At 35.2% G+C, this 10,477-nt stretch overlaps 1 non-coding gene across 1 annotated transcript; it reads left to right on the top strand.

The window, feature by feature from the left end:
* The first annotated feature begins 1,348 nt into the window (after window positions 1–1,348).
* On the top strand, window positions 1,349–1,454 carry LOC124899059. The gene has a single exon (XR_007056197.1). It is a non-coding gene; the product is annotated as a small nucleolar RNA R71 (small nucleolar RNA).
* Window positions 1,455–10,477: the final 9,023 nt, after the last annotated feature.

Raw genomic sequence — 10,477 nt, 5'->3', positions numbered from 1 at the left:
ATCACTAAGGAATCATAACCCTCAATTAATGAGTACAAGCAAACTAAATTTAGAGGTAAATCAATCCCTAAGATAAATTAGAATTTTGGGTCAAGAACTAAGAAATTCACCAATTAAGTGATGAAAACTTAGCTTAGTTTGGATGATATTCATGATAAAAGATTTTTACCAACTCCCTAGACACCTATAAGACTTAATTTTGAGTTGTTTTCTCTGAGAGTTTAAAACCCTAGAGACCCATAAGACTTAATTTTGAGTTGTCATACCCATTTAGGATTTTAAACTCTCAAAAATGAGTCAAAATGGTGAAAATACAGCCTAAAGGGTACTTAAATACCCATACCAACTTTGGATATGCTGCAGCTGCCGTCTAGGACCCTAGCAAAGTCAAAAACCTATTTTTGTCCCTCGAAACTCATTCAAAACATAAAATACATGATAAAATCAAGAAATTTATGTGTAAACCACATTTCAAATTCATTGGAATCGTCAAAACTTTAATATGAGATTGTTTTAGAAAAAACTGAGGCCCACACTTATAGTTATATTTTTTTATAAAATCTGCTCAATAGCCCAAAATAAGTTTGAAAGCCTTAGGACCTGAACCAAGAGTCCTCTATACTAAAATTTATTTTTTGGACGTGATGGAGAAGTCGTATTTTTAATCTGAGGTCATTTCAACCAAATTCAAATCCCACACCTATATTTTGATTTTTCAACTTTCTGACCTATAGGTCAAAATGATCTTGGGTGCATCGGAACTCAAACCAAAGGTCTACCTAGACTAAAATGCATATTACGGATATACTGGAATAGTCAAAATTAGCATTCGAGATTGTTTCATTAATGTTTTCTCCTGATAGCCATTTGGAACCAATGAAGACTCAAATAAAGAATTGACTCTTAAAATCAAACGAACTGCCTGGTAAATAAACCATCGATCTCAATAGGTCATAAATAAATTTGGGTAGTAATGGAGAAACCCTAATGGTGAAAATAAGTGGAAACATGAAAAAAGATCGAAAGAGTCATTATATGATGCAATAAAATTGACCGCACATGCTTCTTTAGATACTCCAATTGTGTCATCATCTTTTCCAAGTTCTCTTCCCAGTATTTATCTATTTTTCATTGCTCCTTATCAATATATGAATGGGTAGGAGAACTTTTAGGAACGTCGGTATCTCGAGTATGCTATCCTAGATTTTTCTTGGTAACCTCTTCAAGCAAATTGGAACCCGTATCATATGTTAGCCTCACAAGAGAGACACCTACCGAATTATAAACCATAGTCTTATTAAGTTGATCTAAGTCTAGATATAAGATTTGGAGGATCATATTCTCTAGGACCTCATGATTAGGACATTGAGTAAACTTTCTATTAAATCTTTCCCAAACCTCGTATAAGGATTTTCCATTCAATTGTCTAAAGTTAGTGATTTCATCAATCAATTGTAGCATATTGGATGGCAGGAAATATTATTCTATGAATGCATTAGTGAGCTCCTCCCCTGAAGTAATTGATCCTACAAGAATAGACTAAAGCCATAATACTACCTCCCCGTTAGAGAGAATAAGATGAGTCATAGCCAGACAGATTCTTAAATGATGTGTGCAATATCAAAGGGTGCACATACCTACATAAAATTCTTTGAAATAAAGTTGGGGTCCTCATACACTTCCCCCCCCAAAAGTTCCTTCATTTGAAGCATATGCAATATGATGCTTGTGATATGAAAGATATTATTCCCATAAGTTGGTGGGATATCGATGGCAATTAAATATCCAACATCATTGAGTTACCCCTCATCAATAAGAGGACCATCGAAAGACCCGACGTTACTTACATTATATCTCATGGTTCTATGTACACTATGAAAATCACCTTAATGAACAAAAACGACAACCAAAATAAATAAATCCACTAGAATTGTACCCAAAGTAACACTAAATACAGCACAGATGAAAACTAAATTTCACTATTCGGCAATAGAGTTATTTTGATAATGGTGACATATACCATTGAAATTGGTAAAGGACAATCATTATCAATAGCTCAACTTACATTGAGTTATAATCCATGAGGATCAAAATGAGAATTCTAATCCTATGGGTATTAAATGCTACTAATAAGTTACCCGCAATTTGAATGAAAAACTCGTAAATAAAAATAAAGGGGTGTATGGTTTTTGGAAAGTGTTTGTCAATAGAAACTCAAGTTAACAAATTGAACAACAATTGTGAATTGAATTCAATATGAGGAGAATCTTGGGATCATGTCTACCTGAGGGCAAGTTATGCATGGGTGATATGGTAGGCTAGGTCTAATATCCTTGAGGCTAGTTTGTCAATAAAACCTCATGAATTTCACTCATTGACCCTTTTGGGTGCATAAATAGTGTGTTAATTACATTCACCTTACACATCAATTGGGCATCCCTACTTCTAGGAAGATGCCAAAGATATAGTTAACTTACTAATCACCCTTATGTCTAAGATAGTTAAAATTGGCCAACTACTCCAATAAATTGTCAACTACTGCCTTGTCACTCGAATTCCTCTTTTAAGGATGATAGGGGTTCTAAAAGTTCAGACAAACCCATCTTTCAAGGATGGTTTGAGCTTTCAATAATTTGAGGTTCACCTACAAACCCTCTTTGGGGTATTTGGGGCTTTCACCCATAAATCCCAACTAACTTAACTAATCAATAGTAAAACCCATCATCAACTAACGTGTGTATTTATAAATACATCACAACACACACATAATTGCCCCTTAGTTCAACATAATCCACAGAAAATTAAAGTTTAGCGACACATGAGTAAAAGAAAGAAAAATATAATATAGGGTTGATTCAAAACATCCATTCTTCAAAAATACTAAATTCAAAGTCTCAAAATCAAAATACAATTTTTGCACAAATTAGGGTTTAAACATTAAATTCAAAAATGCTTCCAGAGTGTAGATTACCCAAAAGAGAAAGGATTTTATCCTATAATAAAATTGGGTTTGGCTAAGTGAAATTACAAATCTTCCCCTGGCACCCTCTCGCATAGCCGCGATCGTTGAAGCTTTTCTGCCATAGCGGCTAGTATGACCGCAGTTAGATCACTTTGATTGTTCTACTTTGACCTGGCTTGATTGGCTGCAATTATGCCCCATAGACCACGATCTCGGTAACTGCTGTTGGTTTCTACTTTAGGTCCTTTACCTATACTTCTTTCCTACTTTTTAATATTTTAAGCCTGCATCCACGTCTTTCAATCTCATAACCTGTATGCCTATAAAATATGGAATTTAGTGCATTTAATACAGTTATATCTCATTTATTCATTCAATCTATAAGCGTGTGCACAAATATTGCGTGCAAATAAGTGGTAATGTCATCACTCATCACCTTTTCACCCATATTAAAGAGTAAGTTAAACTCAGTTGTGCATAGTTGTAAAAATTTCCCTAGTTTATTTAGATAAATAAAGAGAAATATATGAGGAATAATTTTCCCATAGAACTAGTGTGGATTGATAAACGTCTAAGAGATGACTTAGATGCCTTAGCTTAGTCCCGAGTAAAAGTTAGACTTGAAGAGGAATTTGAGGTATTAGAAGGAGAGCTTGACCCACCTTCAGCTTGGACTATGTGGTTTCATCGGTACCTTGATACTTGTTAAATGCATAGTATGTGCCTTTGGTAATATGTTGGCTAATCACGGTAAATGGATTATTCATTATATTGGTATTGGAAATGATGTCCATGATTGGTTGCTAATTAATATAATGCTTGGATAGCAATGGAATGTCTTGAAGATTCTGCCCATGACTATGCTAACACTTAAGTCATTGACTAAATTATCTTGTGAGCCTTGGATTATGTTATTACTCACATTATGTTCAAGCTGAGTGACTAACTAATGTTTATTCAATGAATCTTCTTGTGTGCTAGTAAAAAGGGCTCTAGAAGATATAACTATAGTTTTGTATTTGACCATGCTATTTATTATGTTACGCCTGGTAATGTATTGAGTATTTATACAATATAAATATATATGTTCATGCACCTATAATATGTTGTTTTTATAATGAATGATAAGGTACAATGGTTTATCTTTCCTTACTTCTCTTTCACTCTATCCCTTATGGTGCTTGCATTTATTATTAATGTGATTGCACATATATATTGATGTTCTGATGAATTTTGAAGTTACAATGATACCTGAAAAGTTCAGAGGATGTATTTATTATATGATGACACCCGGTAAGTTAGGAGGATATATTGATGATGTGATGATGCCCAATATGTTTGTAATATGTATTGATAGCATGATGATACCCGGCAAGTCTGAAGGATGTATTTATTATTTGATGATACCCGACAAGTCCGGAGGGTGTCTTAATGACACTATAATTTATGGCATGTACGGAGCTTAAACTAATAATATCATGACACCGGTAAGTCCAGAAGATATATTGATGATATGATGATGCATGGAAAGTCTAGAGGATATATTGATGATATGATGATACCCGAAAAGTCAAAAGTATATAATGATGTTATGTATGGTAAGTATATATATATTAATGTGAGGTTACGCCTTTATATGATTACTTTCACAAGTTCTTTGAGGGTATTATGTTATTCTTGGGATACCTGTTATAATTCATTAATACTAATCACTGGCTAAGAAACGTAGCTCATCTTAGTACTATATAGTGAGTAGAAGTAGAATATGTAGAATATTTAGTTAAGACTAGTTTGTAAGCGAAATCTTATGTAGAATTATGAATTCACCTAGTAGGTGTATTTATCCTTGAATAAATAAATTTATTAAGGAATATTGATTATTCGAATAAGCTATGTGGTAGCTATTTGGCTATTAAGTATTTATATCACTTAATGGCTAGAACTCTAGAGTACTAGTTAATAAAGCCTGTTTAATTGAAATATGGTAACTAGTAATTATGGTTGTTACATGGCTAACAATTATAATAGGTTAGCATTGGTGATGTTTAGTGATATTAATGAATAGGTGATGATTTCGATTAGTTGTTATATATGGATTGGTAGATTAATGATGCTAGATAATAAGAGAGATTAGTTGATAGACAAATAAGTGTTCAAATAGTGATTAGTGTCCAATAATCTCAGTTATCTCTATAATCTATATATCGCTAGTAATCTTGCCTCAGCTTATTTCTAATAGTATTCAACCGATTCAATCCTAATCTCAGAAGTGATTTGAGTAATCTGTTCAAGCTCTATATCATCAGTCAGATACTAAGATTCGATATCTTTTTTGTCAGATAGGGAACCAAGTGATCTCAGCGTAACTCAGTCAGACCTTTTGAGTAATATAATTAGTGTCAGATTTAGTACAGCCAGTGTTCAGTTGAGAATTCTATTTTGACTCTTTCAGTTGGGAGTAGAAACTAGCACCGACCGAGCTCAAGGATAGGAACTCACTTATTAGTAGAGGGTGTGATTCTTAGAAGCAATCCTTGTGCCCCAGAACTACGTAGCTAGCGTAGGTTGAGATATGTCACCTATTAGTTTAGGGTGGATGAGAGACATCATACCTGCTAGATAAGGGTAGATAAGATGGCTTGACATGCTAGATCAGGGCTCTACCGTTCTCATTTGAGGACTTGCTAGATCAGGGTCACATAGATTTTTCTTTACTAGTGGTGTGATAATGATACCCTTCCAATTAGGGCACAGGATGGACCTCACATGTGGTAGGTTGGGGCATGTTGGTTAAGTGACTACTTCCCACAGTTTTAGTTTCAGATTCTGTCTCAGTTTCAGAATCAGTATTCACAAATATGGACTGTCAGATACAATCATCTATCATTGTGAGGAACTCTGAAAGTTCCATTGTTTTATGGGCCATCCTATCAGATAGACTTGGTCTCACATACAGTTATTTGATATTATAATCAGTGATATGTTGTCAGATAGGCTTGATCACAGTATCAGATTTCTATTAAGTATTCTTGTTGTCAGATTTTGATATAATTATATTTCTTAGAATTGATAAATTTTCCAAAATCATCTATTAGAAAGGTTGATCTCTAATCCTATCAATCGAAAGTAGTAAGACCAAGAATTCAGTCATTGATGTGAGCACATCCAGATCCTCAGTTATCAGTATTAGATGAGTCAGTGATTCAGTATCTCAGTGTCTGTAGTGAGTTTAGTCTGCAGTAAAGTGGTATCTAAGTTTTAGTATCTAGAGTTGCGATAATTATGTTCATGTTCTGTGCATTCATGTATGTGTTCTCACGCGGCATTTTCATGATTATTCAATTTAGATATTGTGCATGCATAAACCTTTACATTGGCCTACACCGTGTACATACTTAGAACATTTTTGTACTGATGCATTTGTGCTATGGTGTTTTATTTGACACCATAGGTTCAGAGGAACAAGATCCAATTTGTCCTCAGCAGTTTGGTCCCAGTCAGCAACAGTGGCAGTAAGTCCTCTTCTATTGAGGACGAGTTTCAGTTTACTACTATTGTTTCAGACTTTGTTTATTTTCTGTTGATGGAGTTAGTTGGGAACATGTCCCATCAACTCTACAGTTCAGATAGTTAGAGGCTTTTCAGATGGATATATTTATATTCAGTTTTCAGTTTTGAGTATGTATAGATGTGTTGAACCTTTTGGCAAGTTTCCATATTTTTTAAAAATATTATGCAGTATACAGGTATCGATATCAGAAAAGGCTTAGCTTGTGGTCCTTCGGGCCCATTAGCACCGTGTGACATGTCGGGGTGGGATCTCGGGGCATTGCAAACTTGGTATCAAAGCTTAAGGTTTAAGAGTATCCTAGGGAGTCTAAAAAGCTGCATCTAGTATAGTCTTGTACATGGGTGTTTAGCGTGCCACATTTATGTACAAGAGGCTACAGGATATTCTTAGGAGTAGTTCCTTTTCTTTTAGTGATCATTTCATACGAGTTAGCATGAGCTCAAGCTGATCTTCAGTCTAATCCACTTCATTCTTTCATTTACAGAGTATGCCTCCTTGCAGAGACATTGTCCATAGGGTTGATGATCAGCCCCCTCAGCAAGTAGATCCTGAAAATTAGAGTATGACACCTGCATAGTTTTGGGCAGCTTTACAGGCGCTATACCAGGTGGTGACTAATATTAATGGCAACCGTTAGGCTATAGTCCTACCTCAGTAAGTTAAGAATTCTACCGCAGCTAGGATTAGAAGTTTCATAAAAATGAACCTGCCCGAATTCTTGGGTCAGTAGTAGGTAAGGATCCCCAATAGTTTCTTGAGAAAGTGAAGAAGATCACCCATATTATGCATGTGCCAGAGAAGAAGAATGTTGAGTTAGCATCTTATAGGTTGAAAGATATTGCTCATGATTGGGTAGTGATGTAGGAGAAAAGTAGAGGGGAGAATGTAACTCCCGTAACTTGGCTAGAGTTTTAGAGTTCCTTTCTAAAAGATTTTTCCTGATAAAAATGAGACAATATAAGGTAGAAGAGTTTATGAACATAAGGCAATGCTCTATGATAGTGAAAGAGTATTGTCTTAAGTTTAACCGATTAGCTAAGTATGCTCTCGACTTGATAGCTGAACCTAGTGTGGGTATGAGTAAGTTTTTGACTGGGGTATCAAGTGATGTGTTGAAAGAGTGTTGATCTTCCATTCTTAATAGAGATATGGATCTTTCTAGGTTAATAGTTCATGCGCAATAGATTGAGGCAGATAAGATGAAGTAGAGAGGGAGAGTGAGTAAGAAATCCAAGAAAGGTAGTCATGGTTTCTCGCAGTAAGGGTCTCAAGGTGGTAGTAGTTCTCAGTATGGTCGGAGATTGTTAGTTCCATATCCATCTTTAGCTAGTTTACTTGCACCTATATTTGGGGGTGTCAGATTTGAGGGAGAGCCATGCTCCAAAGCCCAGAGTAGTACTAGTGATGTTTGTACCAACCTATTGTGTGAAGAATATGGTAAGAATAATAAGGGTGTATGTAGAGCTGGTAGTGATATGTGCTTTAGATGTGGTGAGATCGGTCCAAAAGTTTGAGACTGTCGTAAGACAGTTCCTCAAAGTCAGCATAGTCTTCGTTTAACTCCTAATAGATTGTATGCACTTAAGGCTTACCTTGATCGGGAAAGAACTCCTGAAATTGACCCTGGTATATTATGATCCCTTCATCTTTATGTTATGCATTAATAGATCATTTGATCTTATTTTGAGCTTATATGTTAGCATGAGTCATGCATAAGTTTTAGATCTTGATCAGTCCATTATGACATAATCTGTAGGTGCCCCGCGCACCGCTCCAGTATTTTAGCAAAGTTTGTTTAGAGTGACATAGAGTCCCAAAGGGGAGATAACCCATGGTATTATGATTTTTCATCATTATATTCATCTCGATGCATGTTCATATTTTCCTTATAAAGTTAGCATGAATCATTGTTGCATTGTCAATTTGTGCTTTCAAAAGTCAGCTTAGTCAGACATTCATGCATTAGATATGCAAATTTGGTAGAAAGATTTTAGCTTGTCAGCGTGTGCTCAGTCGTGTATTCAATAGATCATCCCAGTTATGAGTCCATGCAACAGATATGCATGTGTATTATGAGAATTCAGCTATGAGTATCATCAGTCGAGTATTCCATGCATCATATATACATGCCCAGTGTGAGAACTCTATATGTCAATCGTTCCAGTTATGTAGTCCTGATCTGAGATGTTTCCATTTATTGAGTAAGTTTTGTTGATACGTATTCCCAGCCTACCAAACGACATTCGAGGAAGAATGTTCTCAAGGAGAAGATAATGTAATGCCCCACAAAATCTTCTTCCAGTTTGAGCCTTAGAGCGTATTTGGTAAAGCGAAATTCCGAGTCAATGTTTCAGAAATATCCTCCCAATTATGAAATACTTTGATCTTGTGGGAATCTATTTGAGTATGAATTAAGATCATAGAGGTACCCTAACTCATGAACGAGTTGAAAACTTTCCTATCGTTCAGGTTTTAGTGACCGTCAAATTTGGGTCAACTTAAATCGACCATAACTCATTGTATATAAAGAACTGGGAGGATTTACGTATATCAAATTAAATATATTTGAATTAAATTTCCAACGATACCAATTTCCTCTTAATCCGATATCGGAGAAAAAAGTTATGCCGATTTTATTCCAGCTTGTAAAGATAGAAAATGGTGACGACGATTCTGATTGGCTTTCACGTTTTTGATGTCCTTTGTGATGACTTCATCACATTCTAACGTTATTAATGATAAAGTCATCATCTGTTGGCAGAAAATCAAGAATTTTGACCCCTTTTGGGACGACCATTCATGACGGCCTATCACAGACCTGACGGCTTGTCATGGATGGCATCAAGTATATTTTTCCAGCAATTCGAGAACATTTTTGCAAAGGTATTTTGGTCATTTCTCACCTTTTTTGAGCCTCTATAAATATGAGGAACCCTCATTCAAACCCTAATTCCATCATTTTCTTTTCCAATTCTCTCAAAAATATCTATGGTTTCATTCAAGAACTCTAATTATCCAAAATTCATCCTTAAATTCATCAATATTTATTCAAGAATCAAGTTCCTCATAGTTTGGGCTACAAGAATTTATTTATTTCAAGTGTGGATAAAGTTTCAAGCACTAAAGTTCCCCCAATTTCAAAGGCTAAGGTATGTAGATGTTGATTCTTGGATCTCTTTCATCCAAGAAGCTCAAGAACCCTTTTTAAAACTAAAAGATTTTTATGTTTATAAGTTATAAATGATTTGTATGATTTCATATGGATGTTTAATGTGTTGTTGGGTTTTGATTTACGTTTGCTTACAAAATTTATGAGCTTTGACCCTAGTATGTGGAATTCGTGTGATGTTTGTGATAGACCCTCTTGAAGTTGTTTTTTCATATGATATGTTCATGACTTTTGGGTGTAAAAATGGTTTAATAAGTGAATAACGTTCCCCATAGGTTTGATAAAGAGCTTAGGTGAAACATAAGGGCCACTATAGTATTTTGAATAGGAAACCCCAAATTGTGAGCTAGTCCATGCATGCCTAGTGTTTGATAAAATGCCTTAGTGAGTGAAATGTTCCAAGATAGCATGAAATCCCCAAGTAGGTGTAAAATCGGTCGTGTCTAGTGGTTGTTGAAAGAGCCTACTGAATAAGTCGAGATATCATGGTTGTAAATTCCCAAATTTTGTGCTCTTTGATATATGCTAAGCTTTTAATACATGCCAAGTGGTTATCAAGTTAATAGTGACGTGTTAGTATGAAGTTTCCCCCAAATCAAGTGATGTACAAATACATGATAAGTCCTATATAGGTATGAAGTACTTAATGTAAGATCTCGTTGAATAGGGTATAATCTAATAGCATGTCTTCCCTAGGCTAGTATATCATGGTGAACCAATGTTGATGATCCTTAAAGGTTTGGAGTGACCCTTTTGCGGTTGTGATGATGTATAG

The sequence above is a fragment of the Capsicum annuum genome, chromosome 5 (assembly GCF_002878395.1).
Source record: "Capsicum annuum cultivar UCD-10X-F1 chromosome 5, UCD10Xv1.1, whole genome shotgun sequence".
NCBI lineage: Eukaryota > Viridiplantae > Streptophyta > Magnoliopsida > Solanales > Solanaceae > Capsicum > Capsicum annuum.
The sequence above is the reverse complement of the archived record's forward strand: the minus strand, read 5'-3'. Positions and strand labels throughout refer to the sequence as shown.